A 12046-nucleotide genomic window follows, 5' to 3' on the forward strand; every position below is an offset into this window, starting at 1 on the left:
TACAAAAGATTGGTACACGAACGTGTAGCTTGTACTAATTAATAGTGAGATGCTTAATTCATGGCACTATATATATATATATGTAATTTTCTATATATCTGACTTTAAAATTTTTAAAATTATTTAACTCCAGACTTCATATGGGCCAGCATATGCTATATCGCTGAGTACATTCTAATGAACGTACCGTTTTTAAGTAAGTCACAAATGAGGAACCAGTTCTGGAATTTATAACACCACTTAAGATTTCCAACAGTCTCATCCCAAAGTCGATAATAAAGTATTAGCATAGCTTACCCCATCTTGTCTCATGTCAACATAACTCTCCCTCTTCGTGCCCATGAATCCAATAAAAAAGCACAGACGACCAATAGAAATGTTAGAAACAAGCAACAGCGTAACCTCGACGAGACTCGGTTCTATTGTGATATAAAAAAGAAGATTTGATTAAGGTTACGCCGCTCCAAGTCAGCTATAGAAATATGATACAGTATTGAATATGGTACAATGAGTCTTTGAAAAGTAAAATACTAATACGTGCTGATAGTTGGAGAACTGTAGCTCTGGAATGGGGGGGGGGGGGGTGTCTCAATAGAGCTACAGCACTATTGCAACGAAAAATATAGCACATATCTCTTTGCATCATGCTATATCAAATTAAGAAATTACACTTTTAAACAGTTCAATTAATAGAAATATTTGTAATGCATTTTAATTGATAAAGCTTAATTGAACAAGAGGTCCATCGCTCACCTGAGTCACTATGGCCCTACTCAATATTACAAAATACGTATCGTATATTAGTAAAATATTATGAAAGTTTAGATAATTTAGACGAAAATCATGAAAAAAAGCTTGTCTTGTATACTTGCACGTGCACTCAAGTATTTGCAATTTATCATGTCAATACCATGAAATAAACGCAGAGTAATCATTTGCCAATTATATACTGATAAAATGAAATAAACAAAGGGCATAAAATATATATTTCTTGCAAAATACAAATACATATGTAATGCACATGGCACACTTGCCACGAAAACACATCAAATGCGCAAATCTATTTAAATATACACTTACCGAAAATGTTAGATTCTCTTTATTTTGATAAATTCACAAAACAAAATAATAAATTCCAAAGTTCAAGACAAAGGTCATTAGGTCAAATGTCTTCTACCAAAACATGTGAAATATCAAAAGCCTATCCCCATTAGTTCAAAAGATATAGCCTAGATTAAAGTTTTTAAAAAATAGGTCAAAGTCCAAGGCCACAATGTCAAAAGTCTTGGTACCACAACAAAAGTCTCTTAATGAGAAATCAGTATGTGAAATATCAATCCCCTATCCCACTTGGTTTAAAAGATATAGCCTAGGTTGATTTTTTTTTTTAAAAGTAGGTCCACAGTAAAGGTCACTTGGTATCAAAACCTCTTCATGAAGCATCTACATGTGAAATATCAAAACCCTATCCTCCTTGGTTCAAAATATATAGCCCATATTAAAGATTTTCCCCTATAGTGTGACGCCGACGCCAACACCGGCGTCATGACAATAGCTCTGCGGACAGTCGTCCCGGCGAGCTAAACATTAGTATTTCAATCTCTAATTCGGTATGACCTTTTCATCCTTTTGGGTAATTAGTGGTACCGGTCAATGGTCAGACCTGAAGTGGACTATGCTTGTACTGTGTGGGATCCCTATACCTAGTGCAACATTAATAAGCTGAAGAGTGTACAGAGCAGGGCTACACGATATGTCGACTTCCAGACCCCTACCAGTATCAAATCTATGATTCATCAACAGGGATGGGAATCACTTCAACAACGCAGACAAGCAGCAAATGCAGTATCGGTGCACTTCCTAGTAGCCATTCCATCTGTACCTTTCTTCCATCCTGTTTGTGCTGCTATTAGAGGCCATCAACATCGACTGCAGATGCCAGAGGCCCAGATCAGACACATTCAAAGGATCTTTCTTTCCATCTGGGATCCGCCTGTGGAACACATTACCATCTACAGTCACAGAAGCCCAGTCCCTTGACTTGTTCAAGTCAGGGTTGGCAAAGATCAGTAAATATGTGAAAATTTAAATTGTAAATAAAGAACTCTCCTTTGCGCCTATGTCCCTTTTAAAATCACCAAGTGCGATGATGCCCACAAAGCTCTGCACTTTAAAGGAAGAAGATAATGGCTGTTACAAGTGAAAGTGCAGACGGTGTTACAATTTTCAGTCACTCGGAGCTATTACGGGCTTCTGTTTATAAATTGAGGTAAGAAATTCAACTTAGAAATGATATCTTATGCTTCACATTCTATGTAATAGCTTGTTGCAATGCCCAAACATTCTGTTTAATGGTACAGTGCCATGGCCCAGCTAGAATTTGACCCAAAAATAGATACTTTTCCGAATTCATTTCTGCATATCTTGGGAAGTATACGGGATGATCTTTGGTAGTAATGTAGATTGATTATATATGGATAATATATTAGAATACTGATTAGAATTTCATACCATTTAGTTTATTGTTTTTACATCGGCGATCTTTTGTACCCTATATTTAGAATTCGATACCTTTACTCTTTGATAGTTAATTCGAATACAAGCGATATAATTGTCTGTGCTTCAACTTAAAGCTGACATGAATTAATAAATATAGTATAATTCTATATGTCCGCCATATTTCTTTGCTAATCCGCCATATTACTTGGATATTCTATTGTTATATGTATCAGGGTTCGCATGGTATATAAGGGTACGAGTTGTGCTACGCTTCACTTCACATCAGTGTCTTCGATTTACCTGTGCGGGTAGCTTCGACAGGTAACACGTACATCTCCGATACTAATTTATAGGACACCAAGAAGAAATGAAATCACGTTTTGAAACACCATGCAGTGCTCAAAATTACGATAAACATATCGTACAGTAGTAAATCATTCTAAAAGCTTTGGATAAATAATTATAGAATGCCTTTTCTTTACGTGAATGTGGTACATTTGCAATAAATACGTCAAAACTATACAAAAACGCGGAAAAATATTTCATCTATTATCTAGATCTATTGATGAAATGGAATACGCAAAGGGTATAAATTCTATACCATTCACACTTACTTCAAGCAAAATGCAAATACATAAATGCTACTATACGGAAAAAGAAGACATGGTCACGTATGCTCGCCATGAAAAAGCATCGAATGCGGATGATTATTTACCTGGGTCTACTCGTAATATCTGTAAAGGACCGAAGATGTACGTGTACACTTGTCGAAAATACTCTAAGTAGTAGTAAAACTCCCTTTATTAGCATAATCCATGAAACAAAACGGTACACTCCATTTGTATTCCAACAGTAAACAACATTGTCCATTGTACAGACTGCGACACACTTAGCCCGTGCCGATCAGCTATCTTCAATCAGGGGAAGTATCAGAGTAGAATATTTACCCTGTATTGTGAATGAATCCTTATACCGTATGATTTGCTTGTCAGAGTATTGCAGATTTATAAATCAGGAAATCTTTTGGGTACATAAATTGTTTGTGCATAGATAATTTGCATATACAACACTGCACGGGTGTATAGAGAGAGAGAGAGAGAGAGAGAGAGAGAGAGAGAGAGAGAGAGAGAGATTCAAATGATGATCTTGTAATAATCGCGCTCTTATTAAGACAAATGATATCGTTAATTCAATACATGTATAACAGAACAGTAACTCAATATTGCTATCATTAATTGATATTACAGATTTATTTGATTCATTTAAAGCATGCAATAATTAAAAATTAAACATATCTTTAAATAATGTTTATTTTCAATTACTTCATTTTATGCTAATTCGGCTCTTAATAGATCTTATATATCTATGCCATTTTGCTTTATTACATTCTGCGTCGGATGCAAATTGTAGTAATGTAAAATGTAATAATTGAGTTTATCACATGCGTAGTTATCAAGCACATAGAATTTTTTTTATTTAAACATATTTTATTGAGAAACTCAACAGGATTGGGCAACAGGCATAGCCTATATATGTAGGCCCTCTCCCAAATACAAAGGTCAAAGTACTTAGAATCAAGGGGAGGGGACAATAGTGTCTGTCCCCACCTTTGATAACAATATCCACTTTTTTGTTATTTTGTTTGTTTGGTTTTTTCTTATGTTTTCCGCCACACTCAACAATTTTTCAGTTATCTGGTGGCGCCCAGTTTTTGTTGGTGGAAGAGAGAAACCAGATACAATGTACCCGGGAAGAGACCATCGACCTTCCGAAAGTAAATTGGGAAACTTTCTCACTTACCGGCGCGAGCGGGTTTCGAACCCACGCCGACAGATGCAGAAGTGAGAGGCCGTTATTTTGTAATGCAAATAAAAAATATATTGGGTGACAACCCCTCCCCCTAAAATTGACCCCAGCTTGAAAGTTCTGATATAATAGTAGAAGACACACACCACCACCAATTAAGAAAATGAAGATATTATGAGGCACTCATAGTAGAGGACTCTAACCACCCCATCCCACCCCCAACAATGGAAGAAAATAAAGTGTAGGGGGAAATTATTGAGGCAGTCAAAATAAAAGACTCTTGTAACCCTTCGCCCCCCACATTAGGACTTTGAACATCGGATAAAACATCTTGGTTTGTTTGGGTTTTATGTTTTATTTTATTGATGTTTTCGTTCATCTTTTTAATTATTATTTGGAATAGCAAGAAATTTTAAAGAATCAAATTTTCCATTTTTTTCTTCCTGTTGTACCCCCCCACCCCATGAAAAATGACGATACATGTCTGGTTATTACATGTACATTTTGCTTTTCAACACATGCATGCATACTAATTGTATGGTGTAGAATTGCACCCTTTACCAAGTTTTACTTCATTTACACAGTGTAAGGAATGGTAAACCAAAATCACAAAACAAAATGCATAAAGGCCAAGATAGTTTTAAGCGTAGGAACTTCATTCACGAATACATAAATACATGTATTCAGAAAAATCGCATGCATGCATTGCAGGACTATAGCATATGTGTGTTTTAACGTTTCTGTAACATGCCATAATGATTATTTTCATTTCGGAGATCTGGCGCAATGGATATATTCTGAAAATAGACATACCGCTGTACGTCGAAATTTCAAATTCAAATGTATTCGATAAGATGTTAGTATTCATAAATTATTAATATTCGTGTTGAGGTTTTTTTTTTTTTTTATATGATACAGTGTCAATCTACTGTAATGCATTAGTAGGATATGCAAAAGGCAAGAGTATCAACATTTTTTAGTATCAATATATATATGATCACAAAAAAACATTATAATGTATATCCGAATTCATATGCCGATTTAGATATCAATAAAAACAAAGCTGCATAGTTTGGGGGAGGGGGTTCAAATGAGTCTGATGAAATTAAAAGAAGGAACCCCACATTTACATTCAAACTAGATGTACTTCAAAATGATTTTATTTCTGCTCTGACTGAAAGCATGATTCTAAATTCGGGAACGAATCTTGCATACAAAATAATCAATAGGGGAACACAAAAATCCGAGTTCCTTTGGAATTTAATGAAATGCAGATATGCACCTTTCTTTCAACACGAATTGATGTTGTTTCAGGCACGTATACAGGGGGTTGGGGTGGGCAGGGAGGCTGGGCTGGTCTGATCTCCCCACTTTTTTGACAATTTACTTTTTTCCTTTATTCTAACATACAAAGTCAGTATTTTCTACATGCACAGTTAAAACTGATATTTTTTTTTTAATTTGTAATGAATTCAATTATAAGCATCAACTCCTGTAAGTTTTTAATATATTGTCAATAACAAATTTTTAAATAGCTGAAAATTTTTAATGCTTGTAAGCTTACCATTATATCAGTGATCAATTTTCTTTCCTTCTGTGAAATGATATATTGTACATCGAATTAGGACAGTCTCTCTCTCTCTCTCTCTCTCTCTCTCTCTCTCTCTCGTCCAATCAATGAATATGGACATACGGAGACCGTAAATAATTATGTGGTTCCCAAAGAAACAATAAAACTATATTTTCGTTTATACATTTCCTTTTATATGTGTCTTTGTGTAATCAACTGTTTATTATGGATTGCAAATGTAATACCCGCATTTTTAAACAGATGTATATTTTCGATCATTATTCCCTTATTTGTATATCCAAGTTTGTATATGATCATCGATAAATTTTGAATTGAGCACGCAATATATCCAACCAGATGCTCAGTGTATATGATTAGATTCCCGATTTCTATAAACTGCAAAACCTCGACCAGACAAGCATTCAATACAGGAAAACTTTTCGACTCTGACATCTCCCCCGATTGAATACACCCTATTTGGCACGGGTGAAGTGTGTCGCAGTCTGTATAATGGAATGACAACTTGTTGTAAAGTTCTAACGAGATACAAATGGAGTTTATCATTTTGTTTCGTGGATTTATCAGAATAAAGAGAATCTAATATTTTCGGTAAGTGCACATCTCCGATACCTGTTGAATAGACGTCCGTATTTGATACGAGTTTTTTTGGCGAATATGCCACGTGCATTACATATTATGCATATGGCATGGACCTGTATTTTGCAAGAATTGATATAAATAATATATTTTATGCTCTTTGCTTATTCCATTCTATCAGTATGTAATTGGCAAATGATTTCTCCGCATTTATATCATAAACTCCAAATACTTGCATGCACTTGCAAGTATGCAAGAAAAGCTTTTTTTTTTTTTTTTTTTTTTTTTTTTTTTTTTTTTTTTTTTGCATCTTTTCTAAATTATCTAAACTTTCGGAATGTTGCATTGGTATACAATAAATATTTTGTAATTTTGAGCAGAGCATAGTGTTTTAAAATGTTATTTTATTTGTTTCGCATTCCCTACATATTACTATCGGAGATGTGCACTGGTCGAGTCCACCTAGAAAAATCACTCAGGTGTGACAATCACATTTGGGGTATATACGGGTAGAGTAAATTAGGCTACCTGAGAGAAATATGGCGGATAAGATGAGAAAGGTGTACGTATTTATTAATTCATGTCAGCTTTAAGGTATTTTTTACAAGTGTACACGTACATCTGCGGTCCTTTATAAATAATTTTTACGAGTAGAACCAAGTAAATAGTCGTCCACACTTTGTGTTTTCATGGTGAGCATGCTACAAGTTAGTAGTTATAGTAGTATTTATATATTTGCATTCTCTTGAAGTGAATGGCATAAACTTATTATTCAATTCTATTAATAGATAATAGAAAAAAACATTTTGCTGTGTTTATTGTATAATTTTGACATGTTACTGCAACTATACATACATGTATTTAATAAAACACTTTTTAATTTTGAATTTATTTAATAAAAACTTTTAGAATGATTTACTACTGTAGGATATTTTTATTGTAACGTTGAGCACTACATGGTGTTCTAAAACGTAATTTCATTTCTTTTTGATGCCCTATACATTACTATCGGAGTACGTGTTACCTGTCGAGGCTATCCGCACATGTAAATCAGAAACTCTTATGCAGGGCTACAAATAATTACTTTTATTCACTGGTCACTTGAGCTATCAACGTACATTTTTACTGGTCAATTGATAACTTTTACTGTCTTGTCGGAACAGTGGATATGAAAATGAATGGTCCAATTTTCATGATTTGGCCTAGTATTTTGTTTATTCAAACTAGCATCAACATTGGGTTTAAAAACGACATAATGTTAATTTTCTTATTCATGTTTTTCACTTAAAAACTTTGAAAATAGTCGAGCGGCGTCATCTTCATCTTTCTTGTCAATCGTGAAAGTGTAATGTCACTGAATTACGAAAACATCGCAAAGATAAACAGCTTATTCTAAGGTGTTTGCAGCTGAAAACGCATACTAACTCGGAACTCCTCCTGTGGCTCGTACCTTTGTGTAAAGTGTATAGGAATTATCCGAGGAATAGCCAAGGTGGTTGGGGACAGGTTTTTTTTTTTTTTGTTCTGAAATATGTGGGTAGAGGGTATACATAAAGTCAGATTATGATAGACTAATGAAAAAAAATCATATTTCCCTTTTATGTCAATACTTTCATATTGATGTAGTTAATAAATTATGATCCTAAATTACATGTAATCTATACATACTGGTACTGGTGCATAAAACATACTTTGAGTAGGTGTCCCTTTCTTGCTTCGATTTTCTTTCATTTGGGCTAATCCGCATCATCCCCACAACATAACAGTACCAAGCGAGAGGATTTAGACACTGTGCACAATCAAGAACCCTGTCTGTCCCTCTTTAAACTCTTCCTTTCATATGGGGCAATCCACCTTCCCTCTCAGCTACAGACCTTTTGCTGGACCATGCGTGTTTTCACCGGTATTTCTTCAGCAACTGACCACGTGTATTAGTATCGTATCTATACCAATCTATATGCTAGGAATCATGGTGACACCTACATGTTGTATATGAATGGCAAAGATAACTAACAGTCAATCTCATTAATCCCACAAGCAATACAAAATAGATAGTTGAGCAATTAAGGACCCCTGGACACACCAGAGGTGGGATCAGGTGCCTAGGAGGAGTAAGCATCCCCTGTCGACCGATCACACCCACCGTGAGTCCTATATCTTGATCAGGTAAAAAGAGTTATCCGTAGTCAAAGTCAGTGTGTCATGAACGGTCTAACAATCGGTATGAAACACATCAGAAAGAATTTGACCCAATCAATGTATTGGCAAACTAGATCGTTATAACGACCATAGAATTTGTAAAATGCTGACTTTAAACGAGACAGTTGAAACCCTGTACCATCAACTTGTTTGTCAGTAGTTTGCCTCGCTTTAAAAACTGACCATACGCAGAACAAGCTCTTGCGTATCGAATCAGTTGAGAGATATAAACACCATATGCAGGTGATAATCGAATGTTGCTACATAAATATGGGAAGTAGACGATGGAGAAGCTGCAATCATCCCGTTTGTCATAAAGTTGAGTTGTTAGGTTGCCGTTAATATCTACTTTCAATAAATTATCTAAGTAGGAATCATAAGTGGACGACTCTGTGGTGTCTTTTATTTCGAGCTCGTAGGGATATATCGAATCGACATATGAATGAAAGTCATTGTTAATAGATGCAAGGTAGAATGTCGTCGATATACCTGATGTCGAATTGAAGGACACAGCATTATGTATCCTAAAACTATTCTAAACATTTTTACAAATGTAATATCACTTAAAGTGAATTTGCATGCGATAAAAACCTGGTCGCACACACATCTAAATTTAGATTGTTGAGAAATTTTGAAAAGTATTGAAATTAACTTGCCTCAAGGGCACATGTTCTTTACAATTCACTAGCTTAGATCCATAATTTACTGACCCTGGACCATCGAACCCCGCTGATGTGAAGCGTAGCAAAACTCACCATGCTAACTCTGATACATATAACAATAGAATATTCATCTAATATGGCAGCTAAGCAGATTGCATTGTGACGTCATATTCAGCGTTGACGTTTAGCAAACTCACAAACATAGGAGACATGGTACAATCACGTTAATCGAGGAGTGATTATATATGATTAAGGAAATACGATTTACATCCTTTTACGGATTTTATGTAACATCTCAGCACGACGTGATCTTGGGCACACGAGATTCAATATGGAGAAATACTTGTCCACACACTAGTATTCGAATCGATGCCATTGGTGCTCGTATCCGAATTTAATTTTTGGGAACTTTTTCCTCATAACAACAAGTCTCAGATAACCGAAAATATCAAGAATTATGCCTTTCAGAGAGGTAAGGCTACAATTCTGTATGCATCGGTTCAGAAAACGCCATGATTCCTTAATGCAAACAATTCACAGTAAAATCCCAAACATTTTTAGTTGAAAACAACGCCTAATCGAGCTATGCTGTCGTCTGATGATCAACTCAACGTTATGTTCTAAAAATAGATAAGCCTCACTTTGGGCAACCTCCCGCTTCAAAATAAAAACTATGGAAGCGCGTTATAGTCATAATATGTCTTACGGCGTGACCGTGTTTGAGGCGAAGCAAACAATATTGGCATTATCATCTAGATCCATAACAGGACTAAGAATATCCCGAAATATTGGCACCTAACGTGTGAGGACAGAGCTCAAAGTATTCTAACTTTAGATATTTTTTATTCGCCTATTCATTGAACGCGGGGAACTCTATGCAACTGATGTAAACAGCGCATTGTGACGTCATATTCAGCGTCGGTGTTTAGCAAATACACAAACATAGGAGACATGGCACAATCGCGTTAATCGAGGAGTGATTATATATGATTTAGAAAAAAGATTTACATGCTTTTACGGATTTTATGTTATACCTCAGAACGACTTGAACTTGGGTACACGAGATTCGAAATGGAGAAATACATGTCCACGCACTAGTATTCGAATCGACGCCATTGGGACCAAAGTTTTCAAGTTCCATAGGTTTGGTTTAATTTTTCATTAGTTTTCTATACTTTCCTTTTAAACTTGTATATACGTGTTACCTACAGGGACAGCTCCCTTTGGGCAGTGAGAGGGCTTCGCCCTCTATTACCATACATTTGTTTTTATCGATACATTGTTTATTTGTTTGTAGATATTGATTCATTGTTTATTTGTTTACAGATATTTTCCATCCAGAGAGGAACTTATAAGAATTATGGTCCAGAAGCATTAGACAATGCGTTTCAGGCGGTTAAAGATGCTATGAGTGTCCATGGTGCTGTCAAACGTTTTTAACTCCCCTTGACAACTTTAAAGATAGGGTAGATGGACGTATTAGTATTGAATGTGTCTCGTCAGGACCCCCACCACTGTTTACACAGGAAGAGGAATTCTATATGATAGAGCATGTGAAGACCATGTCAGAGATAGGATATGGATACACTCGGGCAGAAGTGTTGAATCTAGCATCTGATTATGCTGCAGATCTGGGTATCAGAGAAAACGGTGTAAATACTTGACATTGAAGTGGTATTACAACTTCATGAAAAGGTGGCCTGAACTTCATGCAGTGAAACCATCAGGATTATCAGGACTTCGAGCAAAAGCTGCGTCACCAGAATGCATCAAGAAGTACTTTGAAGAACTAGAAACTATAATCAACAGAGATGGACTGAGGGATAAATCCCAACAGATATTCAATGTTGACGAAAAAGGAATCAATACTGGTGGATCAAAGCCTCTAAACATCATTGCAGCTAAAGGGATGCCAGCACAAGTTGTGACTTCTGAGAGATCACAAACAATAACTGTACTAGGGTGTGGTAATGCTTTGGGATCCAGTGCTCCTCCCTCTCTGGTGTTTCCAGGTAATGCTTTGGGATCCAGTGTTCCTCCCTTTCTGGTTTCCAGGTAATGCTTTGGGATCCAGTACTCCTCCCTTTCTGGTGTTTCCAGGTAATGCTTTGGGATTCAGTATTCCTCCCTTTCTGGTGTTTCCAGGTAATGCTTTGGGATCCAGTACTCCTCCCTTTCTGGTGTTTCCAGGTAAGCGTTTGCTACCTGAACTATTAGACGGTGCTACTACTGGCTGTGATGGATCCATGAGTGATACAGGCTATTCCAACACTGACATTTTCAATAGTTATGTTAAGAACCACTTCACCAAATATGTCAAGTCTAGGAACCCAGAGCAGCTACTTCTTTATCTTTAATCCAATGACATTATTCTTTTTGTATTGCCACTACACACCAGTCATCTTTTGCATCCGGATGCAGTTTAAAATAACAGCATTTGCAGTAGGATGTTTTGGGCCATTCGAGACCCTGTATCAACAGAAAGTTCTAAATTTATGCGCCAAAGTGTTGGACGCCCTGTGGCAAGATATGATGTGTGCAGGATGGTGTGCAAAGTGTATGATACAGCCCTCAGTCCTCAAAATTTAAGATCAGCCTTCAGGAGAACTGGTATACACCCACTGAATTCATTATCAATCAGTGAAATTAAGACTCTACCATCTATTGTATACAAAGGCAAGGTAGACATCATCAGTGCTCAAAGAACATCTGA

Source organism: Ostrea edulis, chromosome 5 (assembly GCF_947568905.1).
Source record: "Ostrea edulis chromosome 5, xbOstEdul1.1, whole genome shotgun sequence".
In the NCBI taxonomy this organism is placed as follows: domain Eukaryota; kingdom Metazoa; phylum Mollusca; class Bivalvia; order Ostreida; family Ostreidae; genus Ostrea; species Ostrea edulis.